Here is a 9,604-nt window from a genome sequence, read left to right as displayed (position 1 = left end):
TACATCTTGATCTAAAGGCAGCCAGGAGGAGTGTCTCTCTTCTTCCCCAGGCAGAGCATGAGCATAGGACATCAATGTCCACCCCCACAATGACACCCTTCCTCCAACAAGGCCACATCCATTCCAACAAGGCCACACCCCCTTCTTGTGAGCCACTTCTTGTGAGCCAAGTGTATTCATAACACCATATATATAATATATATATTTTATGTATATATATAAAATGTGTGTGTGTATATTCCAGCACTGGGGAGGTAGAGATAGGTAGCTCTCTGGGTCTACTGGACAGTCAGCCCAGCCACTTGGAAATCTCCAAGACAGTGAAAGATGGATAGATGGCTCCTGAGGAACAACATTTGAGATTGTCCTCTGGCCTCAATATGCTGGTGTACATATACATGCACATATGCATACACACATGCATACCCACACATATTCATGTGCATCTACATACATGTGAACACACACACAAAGAAACTGAACTCTACATATGCCTTAACAAAGGCCAGTAGCTTACCTTAAGGAAACCACTAAAAAATAATTTTTTAGGAAGAGGGGAAATGTAATAGTTTAGAAAAATCCCCTGAGCCAGGGGCTGATTATTGTGAGAAGTTTCTCCCTGCAGAGACAAACAATGCCTACCCACTCCTCATAAGCTCCCAATGACAAACCAATGTATGACTCTACCAAAATTCTCCAGGGGAACCAGTGAGTCCATTGGACTTACTTAGAGAGCCACGGGTGAAGGCTCGGTTATGTGCAGAAGCACGGGTGATTCTAAAGCAGCCACACCAGAAGGATGCTTCCCCATGACTCTGTAGCTATAGCCCCCTTCAGTTATCTGTCCCCACCCATTTCCTCTTACCCCTTCCTGACACCTAAGTCCATGAGCAGTTAGGGCAGAATTGGATACAAATGGATGGGAGGATCACATGCTCTGTGAGTGCATGTGAACAGGCCACAGACCTGAGTGATGGATTCCCACAAGTAAGCACAGCTGATCTCATGAAGATAGAGCACTTTTGCTCAAAGGATAGCCTTGTACACTGTGGATAGTCTCTCCTGAGTATCATTCTCTAATTAAGTCTTTGGCAAACATTGTAAGACACCCCTAATCTGCCTCTTATATGTCACCTAGAGAAGAGCTTTAATAGTGCAGCACTTAGGTAACCTCTTCCAGTCTAACACAAGAGTATGTCTGAGTTAATATCCAGGTACCGATGCTAGACCAAGCTCCTTGGGTCTTTCTGGAGGGTGAAGACTGCCGAGGTTGCTTTGCTCCTGAGCATTTGGACATCACATCTGCACCGTGTGCCTCTTCCAACGCCTTCTCATCTTGTTCCTTCCTTTCCCTTCTCTTCTCCCCTAAATACTTTTGAGCCGTTCATAGCTTCCCTGTCTCACTCATATTGACACAGAGAGAAGCATTCACATATCTCAGAGAATTACTTTCTTTCAAAGTATCTTTCCCTAATGATAGCACATTTTTCAACTTCCTGCCAGGCATCTGTCTATGTATACCTTAGTAGTCTCTGTATCAGTCCTCAGATCTGTCCCCTCTGTTCTCTCTCTCTCTCTCTCTCTCTCTCTCTCTCTCTCTCTCTCTCTCTCACACACACACACACACACACACACACACATATGTAAATGCACATGTAGAAACCAAAGCACAACCTTGCAGGTCATTCAACAGGTGCCATTTATTTTTCCTTTTAAAACGACTGCCTAGCTGGCCAACGAACACAGGAATCCTCCTGTCTCCAACTCCTTCCACTGTTCCACGGTGCTGGGCTTAGTTCCACTATGCCAAGCCTTTGTAAGGATGCTGGAGGTAAAGCTCAGATCCCATAAGGCACAGTCCCTTTACCAACTGAGCCACCTCCCTAAGCCCCATCTCATGTTGACCATCCCCATCATTCCTAGAACCTTCTCAGTTATGTGGTGTTGGAACCTCAATGCCGCTGCTCTCTTCGCTCTGCCACCATTTTAGTCAGACCTCCTCTTGAAGGTGCGTGTGAAGCATCCATCTCAGGTCAGTTCTCACATCTCATCTCCCTGGCTGCCCCAGGGAGACCACCACAAGGCTTGTCCAGAGATGCTCTCTGTATCTTAAACACTATTTGGGAAGAATGGAAAGCATGAGGGTTAGAGAAACACTTAGAATTCTACTCAGACTTCCAATCTTAAAAGTTCTGCTTTTATTTACCAGAATAAACCACAATACTCAGGTCTTAACCTGCCTTTCCGGGTAACCTTATTCCATTGTTCCCCCTTTCCATGTTCACATGACTACCATTTCCTTTACTATAAATGGACTCTGCTCACACCCCAAATCAAGTTTCAATCTTTCATCAGAGCCAGTTCAATATCTACCCCATAGAGCTTATAAAATGATGCTTCTCCCAGAGCTAGCACTTGGTTCATACTGAGGGAGAGAATGAGAAAAAGATGATGTCTGTCTCTGTCTCAGTCTTTGTCTCTCTGTTTCCCTCTGTCTCTCTGTCTCCCTCTGTCTGTCTCTGTGTGTGTGTCTGTCTCTCTATCTGTCTGTCTCTCTGTCCCTGTCTCTCTGTCTCTCTTGTGATTTCTTACTTACTTTAGTCAGACGTTTTTGGAAGAAAACAGAACTATTTTGGCCTGCCTGGCACCCCGTAAGAGAAAAGACTCTCTTCTGTGACCCTCCTTTGGGGAGCAGGAAACCTTTCCAATGAACTGCATGTCCTGAAGTCTATGATTCTCACTACTAACCAGGACTCCTGCTAGAGGTGAGCATAGCACAAGCTGGGAAGCCTTTGGGATAAACTCTGCCCCAGACCTGAGTCTGGGCAGCTATGCAAAAGGCAATAGCTCAGTTAGGAGAGAAGTGTGGGGTCTTAGGAGCCCTGTGAGCTCTTTACCTGCAGCCATTATGGCCAGAGAGACACCACAGGATACTGTGAATTGTCAGAGCAAAATAGCCCAGTAATCGTAGGAGAGCTAGACCTCATTATGATGAAACGGTACCGGCTATCCTTGAGTCAGACAAAGGAGACCATGAAATCGCTGCGGTCAGCAGTACTGACAAGCTGCATTTAAAAAGACTCAAAACGAACTGCCAGTTGACAGTACTTCAGGAGAAGATGCCTATAAATGCCACAGAGGCATGTTGGATATAAACCTCGATCTTTAAATGCTTTAAAATGTACCTTTATGTTTCATTTCCTTCCAAGGAGCTAAATAAGGAACAAGGTATATACGTTTAAGGTGCTCGTTCTGAAGCCCTGAGGCACAGGGTGGTGTAGAAATCAGGTAATTACAGAGTAACATATCTTTCAGATTAAGTATGGGTGTGCTGCAGAGCTGGAAAGCAAGTGATTCATTGAGCACAGATGACATCTGAGGAATACTATTGCACCTCTGCTCAGCTAGCAGAGGGGTTGAGAGTGTCCAGCATCGCTGTACTTTTTGGCACATCATCTGATCATAGGTAAGGTGGAAGCCTCTTAGGCAGGAAGCCACACAGCCTGTCTATACCATGTACTACTTTTTGTACGGATGAAAAGGCACCACTGAGCAGCTTTTAAAAAGAGCCAAATGCTTCTAGCAGCACCCAGTCTTCACTTTAGATTATAATTGTTCATTGCCTTTCTTTATTAGTAGAAGGGAATTTGGTGATCACCTTTTTCCCCTTAGAAAAATCTAAGGGCTGGAGAGATGTCCTCCACAGTTAAGAATGTGTCCTACTCTTGCAAAAGACCTGAGTTCAGTTCCCAGCACCCTTTCAGGCAGCTTACAATCACTGTAACTTCAGCTCCAGAGAGATTTGATGTGTTTAACCTCCCAGGTCATAGGCATGTGCACACACACACACACACACACACACACACACACACACACGTGTGTGCATATAATTTAAAATAAACTAAATCTTAATTTTTCATTATTCAAAGCCTAAAAACATCCAATGAGACATATGATGCCAAGCGCACCTGAGTCTCAGAGCCTTTGATCTCTCTCCTAGTCTTCATATATCCAAAGAAACTAGGAGCATGTTAGGCTGAGGAAGTTGGTAGCTCCTTGAGATGGAATAGGGAGACCAACCAACGAATCCTGTAGTTCTTTCCCTGAGACTTTGGCATGTGTGCACATGCATATCCAGGCAGGAAGTAAATGCTGGTTGTCGATCCCCTAGTACCATCCATCTTTATTTTTTGAAACAAGGTCTCTCACTGGACCTGGAGCCTTCCAAGTAGCTAGCTGAGTTGACTAGCTAACTACCCAAGGAATGCTCTTTTCTCCTCATTACCAGTGTTGTGACTGTCAATGTGTTCCACGATGTCCAGCTTTTCTGTGGGTTCTGGGGATCTAACTCAGGTCATTGTGCTTGTGAGGCAATTAATTTATTGACTGCTATCTCCTGGCCCTGTGTTTAATGGGGGGCTGGGTGGGGGGAGGTTGTTGTTGGTCTTGGCTTTGCTTTTATTTTGTTCTGGTCAAACTCATGCTAAACCTCTACCATTAGCACTAAGCTACACCCGAGACATGAACTGGCTAATAATTTTTGGTACTTGTAATGATATGAGGCCATATTTTAAAATGATTCACCATCGAGTCTAGTTCTTGATTTTAAAAACTTCAAGTGAAATACTTTTATACATGGGAGTTACTCTTCAGCTTACAGATACATTTCTTATTGCTCAGTGGTTGCCCTTGGGAGAGTGTCTTCTTGTTGGACTTGTACTGTGGCAGCAATAACAAAGGTGCAGCATTGTGCTGTGGGAAAAACAAAACAAAACAAAGACACAGAAGAGTTAAAACTTTGCAGAGGCTTGTTTGAAACCTGACCAGTAATGATCACAATAAGCAGAGGTGCCCTCCACCTTCGGAAGGCCACTTTCTCTCTGAACACCAAGAAACAAGAACATGTGTGAGTTTAATCCTACCTTTTAAATAAACATTTTTTTTAACTAGTCCAGGAGCAATGTGCCATGGACAGAACCAATTATTACGCAGTGGACTCAGATTTAGGCCATTATGGGAATTTTGTAACCCAGCTTTCCTCCCTCAGTTGGTAATGAGGTATGATTAAAATCACCCCACTACTTTAAGGAACTTTAAGGACTCACTCTCTAGCTTTGCTAATCCAAGCAAAGGTTTTCTTAGGAGAATCACAACAGATGACAGGTAGGATTAGAAAATAAAAGAAAGCATTTTTTTTCCCCAGACGTGACACACTGGGCAGCGTAAAAGAAAACCTAAAAGCCCCAATCTACCCTGCTCCAGACCCTTCCACCAACACAGCCCTTACCAGAGTTTTACCACCACAGGAAGCTGACAATTTACCTCAAAAGCAATGCTGGGGTCAGGAAACAAGACTGGGAAAAAAAAAAGAAAAGCCTTCCAACTGTGGAAGATAAACATTTTCTTTCTCTGTGTAGCATACTACAAAGAATTTCTCGCTAATGAATTGTGTGCTAATGAATTAAAAGGGCTGTTTATATGCAAGGCAGATAAAAAAGAATGGAAACCCCACAAACAGAAGAACCATCACCGCATTAATATAATTTCCTTCCCTAACATTTTTCACAATCATGTACTTTCGGTATATTTAATCTTTTACAGTGGTTCCCATAGCAACTCTTCTGGGTAGTGGCAGAGCTGAAGGCTATTACAGTCTTGAAACTCAGCCCTGCCCTGGTTAGGAATTTTCTCCCTTTTCCCTTTTCTCTCTTTGTCCTTATTTTTACTTATTTGTTTATATGATACTATTACATCTTGCATTGATCTCAGAATCCTGCCAGAGATGAGACTGTCTGAAGGACAAAAGAGATGCTAAGTTGGTTTTGTTGTTATGAGTTTCAAACTTAAAGTCCTGGCTCACTGAAAACTGCATCTCCATCCTCCTTCATAACATCTTCCCCTGCATGTATGGACACGAAGAGGTACTCCTTGAGGGATATTAATTGGAATCCATCCCTTACTTGTGAAACCTTCACCTCTGCGCTGGCCTCAGCCCTAGGGTGACCAGGAAAACAAGTGAATGTAAGTCCCACGTGTAAAAAAATTCATGGGCCACCACTGTGGAGGAAAGCTTTGGGATTGCGTAATGTCACAGAATTCAAATGGGATGCGCTTCTCATTTCCTTCCTGCAATTTGTTTCTCTGCCCCCAGATGAAACCAGCTCTGAGGAGTGGGCTCCGGGACTCGAAAATCAAATATTGTTATTAATCAGTGTAATTACTTTTCTTGGCCCAACTGTGGAGCTGGGAAGCAACCCAAATTCTCCTGAGTGCAGTCTCAACTAATACATGTTGCCCGGCCACCATTACCTCATCCTTAGTCATCTTAAACTTAAAAAAAAAGAAAAAAGAAAAAAAACCCAACTGTAATTATTTTACTAAAATATTATTGAGCTTGTTTATTTCCATATATCTGCCTCATAAAAGATAAGGTTTGAAGCACTAATGCTGAATGACGGCAAGAAAAAGATCTTGCCTCTATCTTACAAATGTCCAGAAACTTCCAACATAAACAGAATGAGCATTGGTATGAACACACTCCAGCTCAGCAGCTGAGGAGTTTAATATTCCTGGCTTAACAATAATTGAGTGGCTTTTTGGAAAGCATCATAAATGTTCGAATAAATTAGAAGGTCATTCCACTATCTGAGAATGTCATTCATGAGGGCATCCATCCCCTACAACCCTCTGGAAGAAGCTATTGTGGTAGGACTCTGGGCATATCATTGAAGGGTAATCTAGGTTAGATTAATTCAGGTGGGAAAACCCACTCTAACCATGGATGGTCCCTGACTGCAAAAGAGGGAAGAAATCAAGCCAGGCACCAGCATCCATTGCTCTCTACTTCCTGATTGTTGATGTGATTTGACCTCCCCCTCTTGTGACTTCCTTGATATGATGAACTGTACCTATAACTGTGCACTAAAATAAGCCTCTCCTTTTCTAACTAGCCTTTGTGGACATTTTGTTATAGCAGCAGGAAGTGGCTAATGTAGCTACTAGCACATTCATTGTTGTCTTTGTTTATCTAGATCATTCTCCATTGAATGGAATTAAGTGCTCTCATCTCAAATGAGCCTCGAACTTCAGCATAGTGTGGCCATTTTCAGTTAGCAGCCTATCCGCAGGAAATTGTGACATTCCTGCTTTATACGGAAGCAAATATTGAATGTGTGTCAAATGCATCTCACCAACAGCCATTCCTGAGTAAACACATCAGAAGATTCTAATGAAGGTCTGCCGTCAGACGAAACTGTTCTTTTGCGCTGTACAAAAATATCAACCGGCAGCGTTATGTCAGTCAAGTCTGAGACTACATAAGGTCAACATGATTCATCATCTAATAAAGTGATTCTGAACTTAACTTTGTGGGAAACACATCCTTTCATATGCATGAGCTAGTTTATGCATGCTGTATTCTTCCTAATTTAGACATACGCCAACTTACCCCCATGTGGTCTAACTTCTTCACCTAAATATATCAATCACACAAACCCTCAGGTTTCTTGAGTATAGATTTTACATGTATGAGGTGATGTCTTTGGGACTATATGAGTGTCCATATCCTCAGAATTATTTTTATTTTGTGGGTTGAGTAAGATAGCATAACCTTTCCTTTCTTTTCTCTGAAAACATACATTAAATTATAATTTACATACATTAAGGCCTGGTGGTTATCAACCTTCCTAATGTTGAGACCATTGAATACAGTTCCTCATGTTGTAGAAACCCCCAAACATAAATTTTTTTTTATGTTGCTACTTCATAACTGTAATTTCACTTCTGTTCTGAATTATAATGCAAACACTTTTGGAGATAGATGTCTGCCAAAAGGGTCGAAACCCACAAGTTGAGAGCCATTGCATTAATCGTTAATCATAATTAACCAGTGTGGTGGGAGAGTAGAGATGGGAAAAAGCAACAGCAAGATTAACATCTGAGAGAAACTGCTGACAGAAAAGACTGAAAACCCTTCTCTGTCTGGGTTACCCGTAAAAAACAGCATGTGCATGGAAAACAAACCTAAAAGTTCAGACAGGAGAGGCAGTGCTGTGCTGTGCTTATTTGTGCTGCTCATGTGTCAAGGGGCGCTAGGCTTGAGCCAAAGCTTTGCTGCGCATGCCTCTCCCTGCTCCTGCGACCACTTCCATATCTGGGTATGCCTTTCCTTAATAGCCTGTCTCTGTTTCCTTTCTTACTGTGTCCCTGGTACAACCCTTTTTGGAGGGGCACAAAAACTTAGAAACTTCAGGGGGTGCTCTCCAGGCTCAAATACTCTCCTATCACAAAACCACATGTGAGTCAAGTGCTCAGTTTGACAAGTGTGGTTATAGCTGTGTTTGTCACCAGCACATCCAAGATAAGGGACACATTCACCATCCGGAAAGATTCTCTTCTAAATCACACGTATTTATCATACATGGACATGCACATGTGATGGCATATGTGTGGAGATGAGGGCACAACTTGTGGGAGTTGGTTCTCTCTACCATGTGGCTCCTTGGGATCAACTTGAGTCATTAGGTTTGGCAACAAGTGGTTTAACTCACTTGACTCATCTCACCCCCACACCCCAAATTCATCATATCCTCTCATCGTCCTGTCTTCTAGCCTCTCCTGTCCCTAGGAACTATTGAACCCTCCACTTCCTAGGGAACCACACACCTGATTTACTCTACCACAAACTACTTTATACTTTCTAAATGTTCATATATATTCTCATATACACATATTGGTCTGGCTTCTTTCAGTCAGCATGGTAAACCTGAGATTTATCTATGTGGATATAAATATTGCAAGGTTGTTTTTTTTTTTAATTTATGTTTCATGTTTTACCTTATGTATATTTGTGTACCACATACCTGTCTGGTGCCTAAGGCTAAACTAAGTCATTGGATCCTTGGAAGTGAAGTTACTGATGGCTGTGAACTGCTGTGGTAGGTCCTACAAGCCGAACGCAGGTCCTCTGCAAAAGAAGTCCATCTCAGGGCTGGTAAGATGGCTCAGTGGGTAAGAGCACCCGACTGCTCTTCCGAAGGTCCGAAGTTCAAATCCTGAACTTAAAAAACATTAAAAAAAAAAAGAGGCTGCTTTCAGTTTGGAGTTGTTACAAATAGGTGTAAATATGTGAAATGTTGATTTCTAGGAACAGAGAAGCTGGGTCACATAGCAGGAACACTTCCATCTTTGTTAAGATGACAGGTTCACAAAGAAGTGGGACCCCAGGAACTACCACTTGCTTATTTGGTATCTGGGAGCTCAGAGTGCTCTATATCCTTGCCAAGGCTGGTATCATCAGCCTATTTAAATTTCAGACACCCCCAATCAATGGTTAGTAACCTGTCACTATGATTGCAATATACATTTCTCCTGCGATTAATAATGCATCTTTCCATGGAGTCACTTGACACAAATGCTTCTAACATCATTCAAACCCCATGCCCATGTTTGGGAGTTTTGGGCTACTCTCTCTCTCTCTCTCTCTCTCTCTCTCTCTCTCTCTCTCTCTCTGTGTGTGTGTGTGTGTGTGTGTGTGTGTGTGTGTGTGTGTGTGTGTGTGTGTGTGTGTGGTGTGGCTGCTCTCTTATGACTATTTTAGAAGTAT

At 42.6% G+C, this 9,604-nt stretch overlaps 1 long non-coding RNA gene across 1 annotated transcript; it reads left to right on the top strand.

The window, feature by feature from the left end:
- The first annotated feature begins 2,677 nt into the window (after positions 1–2,677).
- On the top strand, positions 2,678–7,363 carry Gm32590. The gene is made up of 3 exons (XR_388234.2): positions 2,678–2,765; positions 3,316–3,466; positions 7,032–7,363. It is a non-coding gene; the product is annotated as a predicted gene, 32590 (long non-coding RNA).
- The last annotated feature ends 2,241 nt before the right edge of the window (positions 7,364–9,604 follow it).

Source organism: Mus musculus, chromosome 8, assembly GCF_000001635.26.
Source record: "Mus musculus strain C57BL/6J chromosome 8, GRCm38.p6 C57BL/6J".
Taxonomy (NCBI): domain Eukaryota; kingdom Metazoa; phylum Chordata; class Mammalia; order Rodentia; family Muridae; genus Mus; species Mus musculus.
Note: the sequence above shows the minus strand (reverse complement) of the source record. Positions and strands in the feature narration are given on the sequence as shown.